Below are 14,665 nucleotides of genomic sequence, written 5' to 3'. Positions count from 1 at the left end.
TCCATCTGTTGATGGGTTAGCATGATGGTGGCGATGATGGTGGTGATGACGATGGTGATGCTCATTTGTATTGACGTTTTCCATAGTCGTGCTTGTCGCCGTTTCGGTTTTGCCGACACTAATGTTACTTTGAGAAACAAGCTTTTCTGTGGTCGTGGACTGGTCTGCAGGCATAGAAGCCGTTGGTGCAGGTTTGTTTACATTTTTAACCGGCAAAGTTTTTTTCCCCGTGTGTTTGGTCATGCTTCTAGGCTTCCGAGGTCCTATTTTTGGCTGTATTGTGTTAACAGCCATTTTGGATTGATTGGTTGTCGTCGATGTCGCTGCGGTCGGAGGGACAGCGCCACGAGCATTTCCTGGTGATGCTGGTAGTTGAACCTCAGGAGCTCCGGGTCTTCCATATCTACCGTTAAGTTTTGATGTGGCTTGATTCTTTCCAGGTTGACCACTCTTCTGCATTGAACATTTTTTTGTTGAATAACCTACATTCTGAAGTTTATGTATTAATGTATATTTAATAAGTCTATACTGTATTATTTTGTGATTCCGGTCTAGCAGCAGCAGCAGAACCTGAAGCAGGACGTTGGTCACTTTCGATGTCAACAAATACATGCGCTGGTTTTTGTGACGGAGGCGGACGAGATTTGGGGGGCGTTTTCTTTTTCTTGTACGGATTAAACATACCACCATCGATGTATAATGCATGCTCTGAAATGTTCCCATATTTGGTGTAAAATTTCCAGTTTATACCGTGTCTCATTTGTTTGAGATTAAGCTTTAAGTTACCGTAAACTAATGTAGAGCGAATCCCTAGTCCACATATCAAAGCAATGATTTTACAACATATTTGAACCATATTGAGCACCGTTCCATCGTAAATCAAGCATGCAACAGTAGTAACTAATAAGGAATTCAATTTAGTGAATAATTTGTCTGTAGTTTTATTTTTTTTATTTGTTGACATGGTGGTAACGGTTTTCAGTATCTTAGTAACAATGTCATTAGCAATATTTGACACTTTATGACTCTACGTAATCGTAGTAAAGGTAAAGTCGTGCCAATAATTATGCGATTGAGGAAAGGATGAAATTATGAAGCCTTACCAATTGATCGAACATGCTATGCATACATAACGTATGTATTCACAGTAGAACGTCTTACATACGTACATATTTACATATTTACATGCATGCACAAGTGGTAAAAGAATTATATATCTTAGGAGCATTATTCATGTGGCACATTGAAAAAATTGTGCACAAACATGTACGAAAGGCAATAGTTGTCTGCGTTTATTGTAAATAAGTCTAATTAGTTTCTACGTTCAACTATGCGTTTCCTGGTTTCTTTACGAATTTGAACCAATTCATTCGCAGAAATGGGATTGAAATTCTCCTTTGGGGGTCCGAATAAAAAGGAAAACTTTGATTTGATATTTGATCATTAATAACGCAGATCCACGAACTCACCTGTCGACTCTCTTCCGTTCTTTATTCATTCTTCCCCTTTTCATTAGTCCACCAACAGCTCCAGAGTGCCATTAATATCCTCATTATTCTTAACCAACAATCATCATCATCATCATGATCGTTGAACAGCAATGAGAGTAATTGTATGCACAGAATTGTGGAAAAGGTGACCATGCTCCGCAGGCAGCAACCAATCTTCTTTGTGTGCAGCAACGAATTTGGGGGGAAAGGAATTCCTGTGTTTCATACAAGTTTGCTTTCTCATCATTAATTTTCCTGTTGCACGATACCTAAGTTGTTGCTTGGCTTGGGTATCGGGAAGTGTTCGAAGTATTACAATGCACATGGATTACAAGTACAACAACTAATGTCAGGACATGAGTGCATAGGTAAATATGTATAGATACGTACATGGGCGCTCATAATGCCAAGGTATATCCTACGAATTATGTAGAATACCACAATTCAGGGAATTACTTGGTCACATATGAATTGGTTTTATCTGAAATTATGTATAAACCACCAGCGAAATAGCACGTAACATATTTGTAACATCCCTGCGTAAAATTTTAAACAGAGGCCAGAAAACACTGGCACTGTATTTAGGTTGGTTTAATAGGTTTAGAACAATTTATCATGCACAAAAGGGTTGTGTGGATGGCGCAAGGCTTTGTGTGATTTCAAAACAACCTCATTGGCCGAGTTTTCCAAACACATTCCAAATTGTGGATAAATAATTGAGCTAGCAGATGCGAACTTGATTGGATTCCTGAGGAAACTATCAGCCCACATAGCACCCAAAGAATAAAATGTCCCCTTTCCACATGTTTTGATTACAACACAGCGACCGTTGTGGTAAATTGAAATTGCCACATATTGCATGGATTTGCCACAATTAGGGTTGGAATGAGCTCTTTGAAGTACAACCGTAGTAAGTAACAACCAAACTTACTCGTACTTTCTCCCACCCAGGGTTTGGTAATAATCAGCACGTGGCAAGAACATAGTCGTGCAGACAGTGTACACATACGCACTCAAATGACACTTACTTTCCCTTTGTTTTGTGTTTCATTTAGTTTACAATTTCAGTTCAACGGTTGCTAAACTGTAATTATGAATTCCTTTTGTGTTTCATTTTCATATTTTACGCGGAAAGTGTAAGGACAAAGGGGGTCTTATGATATACAATACGATAGTTGTAATTTAAACTAATTTATACATTTACACACAAACCTGTCTTCGTTCGCATTTGGTATTATAATTATATTATTGTGTAAAAATGCAGAAACATATAGATTCAGGAATTGCACCAGTCACTGCTCAAAACGATACCCATAATATTATTTATTTAGTAGCTCGATTTGTCTAAACTTTTGTACTCGACAAATAATTTGCTTGCAACGCCTTCGTAATCCGGAAAAAAATGGAAGCCTGCTCCAAGTTTAATTACGTAAACTTGGACAAGTTTTAGTACAATGTTTTTTGCTGCCTCATGTTTATCACTCTAAAATGATTAACACAAGCGACGTTTGCTAGTCTTTTGCATGCAATGTAATTCCAAAATATTCAGCTTGAATGCCCAAACTCGTGTAGTAGGGGGCTTAGTCAACTAAATCCGTAAATACATAACAAGCCATCATTAATGAGTCTGTGATAAGGATTCTGGCAATCTTCACAAGGGAATTATGTCTGAGCTCTGCCTGGGAAGTCGTATGTTACACGAGTAATTAGATCAGCAGATTAGATTGAGTGTCCGGATGAGTTGATTTTGGACGCTTTCTCCATTTTCCGACCCAAGCCAAAGGCCTCCCGATGCCAACATCCATTCCAGGGAGGAACTGACTACATACAAAATCAACACCGAATTGTGGACGACCCTCTTGACATCATCGCCGTATTGTTTTTCTTTGCCTGGCCACCACCATTGTCTACACACCATTGTGTTTGCAGATTACAAACTTTTCCCATAGAATGCTGGTCAGTAAGTTGGACATGCAGTTTATATTTTTTCTATAATTCCTGCACTTTTTCTACTTTTGGAATATAATTATTTTCGTCGTATGTAAATGCTACAATAATTAAATTCTTTGTAGTCCAGAGTGCATACATATATGTACGTGAGCGAAATGCGATTACTGATTTTTAGTACATCCCGAGGAGACAACAGTAAAGATGAGAAAATTCACTGATGGTAATTCTACATATTCATCCTGTATTATAGATTTCACTAAATTTGATTGCATATGTAAATGTATATTTGCATAGGTGCTGTATAGCTTAAATTACGAGTAATCATAATATTAGATAATCCGTAATTGTTTTCTTCTCTAATGCGAGACTCAGCGGTCCTTGACTTTGTAATTGTTTTTTAAGAGTTAAATTGTGTCGTCCGTTTCGTTTCTTGTTTTCTATTGCTTGTTGCTGACCCTATTCCGTCTTTTCTCTTATGTAGCCATGCGACATATATGTAAACGTGCCTATATATATGTGTATACAGTGACATCCTACCCTTGATCTCAAGTAGTGCACATGCATGCTTCCAAAGTAGGAAAAATAGTTTGCCGGTATTATAGTTGCACTATTTAGTAAAATCTTTTTGGGTTTGTTAGCACAAACGGAGATTTCAATTAAGTCTGCTGATCTAACAAGGTGTTTGCATACGTATATGTACATATAGCAGTATTAAATAAGTATTTCGTGCTTTCAAGCAGTACATGCTTACTCCTTGAACAAGATTCGAGAACAAGGCAATCTAAAACTGACAACGGTCCAACTGGGCTCCGGAAATTATTTTCTGTTCCGTCCCGTTTAAGCACTTGGAAGCGTTTATCTCAGAATCGGAATTAGAAATCTCAATCTCTTACAACCAGCGCACTTGCCATACTGTCTTCGAGGCAATTGGTCCAAGTGAACATCGTGGGCTCAACTTATCGCAAACCTATCGTCAATCGGGTTTTCCTCGCTTTCAGGCAATTTAGGTATTTAAAGGACAATGTAACATAAGCACCAAGTAAACATCCAATCTACTGCCGAATTAAATCTGTAATCAGCGAGAACAGAATTTCCACTTTGTTATGATTAACTGAAATTTCCGGTAGTCGTGTTCCACCTTATTGTTTTTCTCCAGTATTAAGTGAGTTTATAAAAAAATATATATTTGGAATCAACGCGTCGGGATTCTATGTAGTATTTAGAGAGAGAAAGGCTTTGTTAATACGATTGGATCACGAGACAAAGAAAGTTCTATCAGTTAAATCAATTTCTTTGCCACTGAACAATCATCAGCCCCAATGTGTGATTTGTGCTATGCATGCCAAGCAAATAAGTAATAACTTTTGTTTCAATTTATTTATGGAGGTATATATTTTCACGTGAGTTATAACTATTGTGTTTTACCATGCATATTTATATGCCCATATTTCTATAAGAACGTAATAAATTTAATGGAATTATGATTAAAAATCGTCTTTTACATTAGCTAATTTTTCATAAAAGCCTCAATTTTGAAGAAAAATTGAAAAATGGCCCTGGCTCTGGCCACTTAACCAGAATTGGTAGAAAATGGCTCTGGGAGAAGGCTTGTGAGCAAATATTCCCATTATAAAATTTATAGGCAGTTGGTTCTCCTGGGAGAAAATTGGTTCTCTTGCAAGAGTCGTTTGGTTTGCTAGCAGCAAGCACTCATTCTCGACCAATACATCATCCCCAGTCTGACTTGGCTCCCTTTCTCCGTAAAGAATTTCTCCCCAATGCCAAGAAATGGTCGCTTTACTGCGTACTTTGAAAGTGTTGAAGGCTAAACTACCACCCAGTCAGGTGGAAATTTGTTAGCGTCACCGTGATAAGAAATAGATTTTTTATTTCTATTTATTTAATTACAAGCCTTGTAATGGTTTCCAAAAAGGAATGCAAACTTGTGTCTTTATTTCGTACGAGCGAATATGTAAAAGTAAAACAAAAGTATACAAAAATTGTAAGCAAAAAATATCTACTGCGTAAAAATATGTAAGCTTGCATGCATTTTGAGAAAGTTATGGGGACGCATAGCTTTTTCGGTGAACGGAAATCATACTGGCAGAATAAATATTTTATTGTCACGTCTTGACTTGCATACTTGTTATGCAAGTCAAAGTTCTTTCCGTTCCATTCGTCGACTACATGGTTTCTGAACCTACGGCAGCAAGTGCCAGTAAATCTAAAAGAAGAACAACAAAAACAGAAAAGCATGCTTTTCCCAGTCCCTCTTTTCTCTATAAGAATAATATTAACGACCCAAACAGCAAGATTTTTTTGCATTCCTTATCATCTCTCGCTATTTCTCTCCTTCTCTGTCTCCACAAATATGCACACATATTCACTCATCTTGTTTCACATGGAGATCATTCAATGCTGTCAAGTGTTGCACATGAGAACTCTTATTGTCAAATTCCAAAATAGTCAAATTTGTGTAATCGTTCATGCTTTATTGTTTTTTTTCGTTTTAAGTGAGAATAATTCAATTATTCAAACAAATGCCACTAAATGTTTCAAGCCAAACATGTTGCATCATTTGTCAACGGAAATATTTACCTACGTGCAAATATGCATCCTAATATTGACCAATGTTGTGCAACAACAAACCGCGTCTTTTGCGCTGTCTGTTGCGTGTGATGATCATCATTCCTTCTGTTATTCTTATTTTTTTGCGTTTGGCGTGATGGATGACTCGGTGGATTTTGAGCTTTCTTATTAGCATCAATGTTGGTTTGAGTGAGGCGGAAAATCATTTTTACGACAGAACTTTACGCTTTCAACCTCCACAAACGAGTTTTGGTAACGATCTATGAAATTATTCATAAACCATATATTTTCCGTGCACATCATTCGTGGGACATTTAAAAATTTTACGTCTCCGGGTCCTCGATCCTCCCTTTATTAAACACGTTCGCAGAAAGTCTCTTTCTCCAACTCTGGTGGGCTGAAAGGAATGAAGTCACACTGCTACAATTTATGTACTGCTGCACACAAGTCTGCTGAGTTGAAGTAAATGCATTCCCAGAAAGTTTAACTTGTCATCATTTTGGCCTACACTGTACAAAACGAATTATTTTAGGCTTATGCAGACACTCGTTCCAGGGTTTGACTGAGACTGAGTCAGCGCTTTGCTACTTTATTGTCCTGTCTTCCTCACTTGCTTTCCTTTTCTTTTTACTTGTTTTGATGGTAATATTGCATCGTGCATGCTGGGTGGTGCTGATGTCTCAACTTTCTCCCACCCCGGCCTTTGCTTCTTCCTGTTAGCGGTGATATCACGAGTAGCTCAGGATTTCCAGTGAGTCATGAAGTTGCAAGAAAAAAAACACGTCGACTCTCTCAGTCATGGCGAAACGTACTTACTTACATATGAATGATATACAACAGGAAGTCATACAAACAGCAACCCAATGGCTATGGCTCCATAGCTTACTTATATGCTAGGCAGGTAAGTGTACGTTTCTATGCATGTTACGTAAATGGAGTTGAGTCATCATCCGTATACACATAAGATCAAACTGCAGTCACACAAGGGATGCATGCATATTTAGCCCTGTGAGTTTACATTCGTGTGTTGTTTATGATGAGATTTCACGAGAAGATGAATGCCCATGGAGAAAGTTCCATGAGGCTGAGAGCAACGTATTAACTGTTCTTTGCAAGAATGCAGGGACGTGTTTGGAGGAGGGTGAGGTTCGTCGTCGGTGGTTGGGTGGAGTTGGTGAATTGATTTGCATCTCTGGCAGTGTGAGGTAGATGGCTGGAACGGGGTGTTTCCTGCTACTTGTTCGACACTTTTGTCCAGCAGCGCTTCTTTATGCCCTCCTTGTGACTTGGATCCTGCTCATGCCGATCGGATTCAGTGTTAACTACCCTTTCCAAAAATAAATCAGTGCTAATGCTTCGCTTAGTGAGAAATTTGATGACTGCACAAATTTAAGGATTTCCCTGGTTTTCCCTGCCAAAACATTAATTTTGTTCCACTTGTACCCCTGTCTCACTTCTTGTGGAAAGAAATTCTCCTTCTCTCTCTCACTTTCCCTCTCTCGCTGTTACCCTCCTTCCAAAAAGTAAACTTGTCTTTTGTATCCGGCGAGGCGAGAGTTGTGTACAAAGTTTTGCTGTATCTTCTTTCTTTATCTTTCGGGTTTCATGTAAAATGCTTGTTTTCATGCAAAGAGTGCCAAGAGCTAAAATTTTGGTGAAATGTCACGCTCGTCGTTTCAATGACAATTGGAATTTCAAGTTGTGGAATCTTTCACATCCTCCCTGCACCAGATTTAATGGGGCTTCAATCTGACTCCCAAAATACAACCCCTAAAGAAGCCTGGCAAAATAATATGCCGCCACTCTTTTCCTTGGCTGGACTTTTAAGTGCTACCTACTCTAAATTAATTGTATTTTATTTGCATACAATCAAGCGCAATCATGAAAGTCATCTGAAATGCCATGTCAAGTAGGAAGACGACGACGACCATCTAAATGGCAAATAGCAGCGGAGAATTGAATCAAGAATCCTGAAAACACAATGGGCGAACAAGGGACGGGCTCTGAACTTTGCATTGCATTACATTTCACTGCTCTTTACTCTGCCACACCACCACCACCATCACTTTCTTGGTCCATTCTTCAACTACACCACCAAAGTTTGGTCCAAGTTTCATCCAACATCAGCGGAAAAGGAATATTACTCACAGTACTCAGCCCCACAATCAAGATTCTCCTCTCTCTTTCTCTCCGAAATCTTTGGGTGCGGAGAATGGAAATAAAATGAATTAAACATACATATGCAAAAGTTAAGTTGAGTGAGGCCTTGAAGTAAGTGAGTGCTGCTTAAAAGGGTTTAGGAAAATGGATTGTACGTGCAGAAACAAAAGTGAAAGGCTTTCATTTTCGTGCTGTTTAGTTTTCTCCATCACGAGAAGGCTCCTGCTCCCGGCTTACAAAGAAATAAAATGTGAAAGCATAAGGACATGTATTTTCTCCCTTCTCTTCTCGCATCCCCAATAAATTCTGCACTCACCACCACCAGATCTCCCCATGATGCAATGCAGTGCTACGTACACGTACTCACTCAAGATACTGATATGTATGCATATCACTACCAATTTCGATACATCAACTAACCACATATGCACATGTTCCAGACTCTCATTAGTTTTTTGTCTCACCACAAAAGCAGCATTTTCTCCATCAATCGGACCAACTACTTATTTACTTGTGTAGATACAAGAATACTCAAGATGAGGATACTCAAGAATATCAGCAAAAACTGTGGGACAAAATATCCACAACAAGTTCAAGAATGGCTAAAAAGAGCAAATAAGATTATATGTATTTTTATATGTATATGGAATTCTTGACTCTGCCTGAATATGCGCCTGCTTGGTTGATAAAATGTAAATTTTTCAATTGAATTAAAGTGGAAGATGAGGATTAGGAGGAAAGAAAGCACGGGGTTGGGTGGGCGTGAGACTGGGCTGAAAGTGAACAAGAAGGGGAAACAAGATGGGATTGCATCGTAGAAGTAGTACGGGAAATAAACTGAAATGAAATAAATGAACAGAACTCTCTGTCTCTTCCTCATCTTCATCCAAAATAAAATAACTACTCAGAGTGAGTTTTTTTAACAAAAAATGAATATCTACTTCCCGTCAGTTCTATTTTTCCACCAAAAATCATGACTAAGCGAGACAGCAGCAGCGGAGTCTTCCAAGCATCAAAAGTGTTGAATGAATTCCTCATCCAATTATTGGATCTATGTACTTTTCTTTTTCTGCCAGGCTGTGAAAATGCTGTGAAATGTATCAACTTCACTTTTACTTCATCTCGCTCCCTTTTAAACAAATGACATTAAGGCAAACATTACTTAATATATCAAGTGCAGGTCTGTTCCCCGCTATACACGTACGAACAGCAGTATAAATACGTCTACATAGGAAACCCACAGGGCTGTGTATAAAACTGGAGGAAACTGTCTGGAGGAAACCAGACCTCCAGTGGGTGATGGTTTATGGCATGAACCGAGATCTTCTTCCTCCTTCAGCTTATGCAATGTCGGACATGGGGAAAAGTTAAACACAATGGCATAACTGGATATTTAGGTTGGCTGCCTGGTGGCTGGCTGCCTGGGAAAGTGAAAAGGGTTGAAATGGGAAGTCATTTCATCACCATTAACCATCAGCATCATTTTCATCTTCTTTCATAATAATCCGCATTTATTTAATCGAGAAAACGTTGAGGATGGATGCAAACAATAAAGTCCTCGAGATAGTATGCGGAGCGTATTGTTCAGCATTGTTCAGCTATGGGCATGATTCAACTATGCCATCAGATCCCAAGCGCCTTCTGCCAAGGTGAAAAATGTAATTTGTTTCACGACATGTGGGAAATCTGGATTCAGGATGATGCGTAAGTAGCAGCGCGTGGATGGGTTTCAGCCGATTCCTATTTCAAATTAATATTTAAAAATTGGAAGCTCTTGGTGGAAGAGAGACTGACGAAAGGCTGGTTCCTTTAGCTGGTGACAGAGAATGATGAGACAGCAAGTGGGAGTCTTATCATCATCCTTCTTGACTCCTTTCTCCAGTGGAACTCCATGCATGGGTGGCTCAAGGCTGGCTGGTGAAACCTCGTTGAAAGGAGACGCACCGAGAAGATGAGTACAGAAGTGTATGTAAGTATGTAGGCTTTGAGCGTCAATGCAATAATGCTCCCTCCTCGACGTCAAGTCAAATGTAAATGTGGGAGTGCCCTTCTATGAACGAGTGACGGAAAGGGACATGACACAGAGAATATTACTACTACTACTTCCACTCACTACGAGTATTACAACCACTACTACAACTAATAACAAACTATAGTTATGGTGTTGAGTGTGAGTTTAAGTTTGTTGTCAGAAGAGTGAGGCAAGGTTGCATCGTGGGAAGGTCGATAATAATAATAACTTTCTCGGTCCTCCTATAATTTTATCCAGCATACTTCCGCCACCCTTTCAGCCCGTCTCCGTTTGCTTGCATCTTTAGTGCTGTAATAATCATTCTTATTATGATTATTATCGTCGTTTCTAAACTTTGAAAAGTTGGAGATCGCCCTACGCTTCCTGCGCTGATAATGGGACCAGACTGAAGAAAGAGTCAAGTCAAAGGCAAGAAGCTCAAAGGATCGCCAACCCCACCACACTTTGTACTTGTTGTTTGAGTGGAACTTTTGCAAATAAATGTGGCTTTTGCTGATGTGCAAAGTTTGATTGTTACTAAACCGTTGTCAAAATTCGCTTATATCCATAGCTGTGCTATTATTGTTTTAAGATAATTGCATATTTAGCACCAATGATTGTAGGCTTTTGTCACATAAACAGTTTCAACTTTCCCTTGAAGCCTTTAGTTAGCTTTACGTAATTCAATTGATTTTCAGATGTACATATGTATGGCTTGACCCCTATTTTACTGTACTCTTGAATTTCTCGTTATGTATTACGTTACACATTTGCTTAGTCTCACATACCTTCCAATTACAGAATAATTCTATGTACGTATGGCTTCCTGTGATGAATTATATAGAACTAACTGTCAATATAATCGTAACATTGGCAGTAAATATGGAATCTTAGGACTCCATTTATTTGAAATTGATTTGGAAAATTCGCCTCACACAACACAAGCACAATAAAATATACACACATGAAGAACGTGTAGAAACAAGCAACAGGGGGCATGCTGAAGGTACGTAGGTACAAGCATTAGGAGGAGAACTAAATAAAGTGGAGAAGAACAAGAAGGATAGAACCTCGACGTCGACAAGGGAGGAGGGCAGAAGTAAATTTAAGACCTCACTCCGTAAATCTAAAGGCTCTCTAATCAAATCAAATCCCCATGCGACTCAGGGCAAAGTTTATGGCGAATTTCAAATTTTATTTATGAAAAAGTAAATCCTTGTTTTTATTGGTTTTCTTTGATTTCTTGACTTGGCTCAAAGTTTCGGCAATCTCAACTTAACCACAGATAAATTCCGTGCTGCTGTTTCAAAGTGGAGAAAAGCTTTCACCAAATTTTATTTTATTCTATTTTATTTTATGGTATTGGCCAAGATTTATTCTCCAGATAGAAGAAGACGAGAGAGGGAGAAGATAACGTTATCTCCATAAAATCCTTTCGACTCAGGTTGTTCTCAAACTACTCTTAACCCAGGAAGAGAGAATCTAATATTACATGATGGGATGAAATCGACAATGCGTCCATTGACAATGACTGGTGGATAATTTGCAACAGTCATAGCATGTAGTGTCCACATTGTTCCAGGCCGCCAGGTTTTGTCAGCCTTCCCTCCTCCGCGTTCTCTACTCCAATAATTTTAATTTGATTACTTTCACAAAATCATGAATTGCATAAGAAAATAAAATGAATTGGAGACTTTCTCTTTATCCGGGCAAACTTTACACGAAATTGTACGGCCAAAGTTTAACTTGGACAGTTTAAAAGTGAAAGTAGGTTTTATTATCTGCGAATGGAATTCATAAAGGCATCGAAAGTTGTTGTAGACAGATGTACTTGGATCTAAGGGTAAGAGAACATTTTATACGACGTGAATTGGGAATATCCGCTTTCCAAGTTTCACGGGCCAACCAGAACAGCAAACTGAAGAAAGATATTCAGAGAGACGACTCGCCGATTCATTCATCTACTCTGGAATATTATATACCGATGGGCGATGATATTATTAGTCGGAGCCAATAATAGTACAAACGCAGTTATTGGCCATTGTCATTTGTCAAATAAAGACTATATTGCTCAAGAGGAAAAGGCAATCCAATAAAATTTCTTGAAAGGAAAGATTGCCTATTTCATGTTAACTCTAATACGGAATGTTGCAGCACTTACGTTTATGTACATTCTGACGTATTATCTCCCCACTCACTCACAGAACTACTCATTTCATATCATCAATGGCCGTAATGGACAACGAAGGAAGAATAGGAACATGGTCTCTATTCAGGCAGAAATAAGTAAGTGGGACGAGGACGACAACGAGCTCCAAACTTGTACATCGTTTGGTGGTGGCGCCGACGATATATATTTCATGAACGAATACAACTTTGTCAATTCAATTCATCACTTCATACACTTATTACATAGATATCAATTTGTACATCTGCTTATTGGCCAAGGGGACAATCTCCTATGTCTGAAATCCATGTACATAGTCCGCCTTGTTTGCCATAAAGTCTAGGCTCCATTTCGGATTTTTACTTTTCGATTCAAAATAGCTCCAGGTTCCGCCCATTCAAATGGCTGGGCTTGAGTTCGAGTGAATCGGCATTGTAAGAAACTCCATCATTATTATTACAATAAAGAATTCTCAAATCCCGCTCCATGTACATACTTCCAAAAGACGACGACAATGTGACATAACTATAACGATAAATTTGAAAAGAGATTAAACATTGTGGAAACCGGACATACGGTTGGCTGGATTGAATTGAGTGCAAAGTTGGGAAAATATGGTTTACTGTCGATCCCACCAATAATGATATCACACTTTCACTGGAGAAAGTGAAACATGGAATGAAGTGAATAAGGTCTTTCAGTATTGATTTGTAGCAAACAGAGTTGAATCTCAGGACGAGTAGATTAGCTATCATACTTACGTAGTTGTGAACAAATACTTATATTATTGGATTGCTAGAAAATTCCTCAACAAATTCAGCTGGCTTTTCTCAATGACTTGTAGTATTATTCTGAGCTATGACTTTTTATGTAATATAACCAGAAAGCAGGAACAGCTACGATGTTATAATCAGACCTGGCAAGTAGTTTCACTTGAATGTGTCATTATTTCTGGCATTGTACAGCAGGGGAGGGAAGGGGAAGAATGGCAATAAAGAAAGGTTACAGTTTCACAGTGTATGACAGATGACCTCGTGGGTACTGACTCTACTTTTGTGTTTTATCCTCACCAAGTCTTCTGGATTGAAATACTTTTCAAATAGACGCCAGCTTCGTAGCCCAAGCAGGCAGCAACTTTATCCATTTCGAGAGTCTTCCTTTTGTGTTTCTTTTCGTGGAGTTTCAGCCTGTTTCACCTTATTCCTTCACAAAAAGTGAAAATAATAACGGAAGTGTTACGCCAGAAACAGTCGGCCAGTGACTACAATACCTCGCATACAACGTGTGTGCAAGATTCTGAGAATTTCTTTAAATAAATCCAAGACCGTGGATAAGATAGTGCTTATTAGATTCCACCATGTTGTCACATGATTCTGTGTAGTATACTAGGCTGGCACATTAACCTTAGGCTCGGTGCAATCGTGTAGGCTGCAGGGACGTGAGTGTGTGTGTGGCAATGAAATACGGTTTAAAAACGTCGTGTTCAACTGACACCCGCGACAATACGATGCTTTGTGAAAGCATAAAAGAAAAATTCATGATGAGACTTACTTTTTTATACAATTCATGCATTACGCTTTCGGATTGGTAGAGAAGCTGGTTCTCGGTGCTGCCACACACACACGAAAAAAGTGAGAGAACCAGGACACGGGCATTACCCCAGAAAATTTAATGTAATGTGAATAATGTTATAGGTACATAGTATAAGTCGGCATAGATGGGGTTATAACTTAAGGCTTTGCTGTCACATGAAGGGCGTAAACTTTCACTTTTCCTCTGGAAATTGCTGACAAGGTTGTAGAAATGAAATAGCAACTACGGAGGGCGAACGAATAAAAGTTGCCATCTCTCACACAACTCCCAACAGCTACTTGATGATGGTGTTGTGAGAATCGCTCCAATAACCACCTCAACACTGACCATATTACACGCAGTATATTTACAAGCGAGAGTAATACGGAAAGTCAATTACGCCGAAAATGCATTAAATACGTCAGATCGTATTTATATGAAGAAGGTAAATGTGTACGTATTGTAATTATTTATTCGTTGAATTGTTTTGCACGATAGATGTAAGCGACCTAAAAAAGTATGCACCTAAAATCACTATTTTTTTATTCGACTATCATTGACTAACGCAAGTCTGGATATTTTATCTCTGTTGAGTAAACTTTTATTTAGACTGAAATCCATTTCCTTGCCAGTGCAGATAATAAATAAAACAAAATGGGGCCTAATTATAAAGATTTAATCGCGTGAACGTGGGCCACACACATCCAATTCGGCCAAGTTTTCTCC

The sequence above is a fragment of the Folsomia candida genome, unplaced genomic scaffold, assembly GCF_002217175.1.
Source record: "Folsomia candida strain VU population unplaced genomic scaffold, ASM221717v1 Fcan01_Sc002, whole genome shotgun sequence".
Taxonomy (NCBI): domain Eukaryota; kingdom Metazoa; phylum Arthropoda; class Collembola; order Entomobryomorpha; family Isotomidae; genus Folsomia; species Folsomia candida.
Note: the sequence above shows the minus strand (reverse complement) of the source record.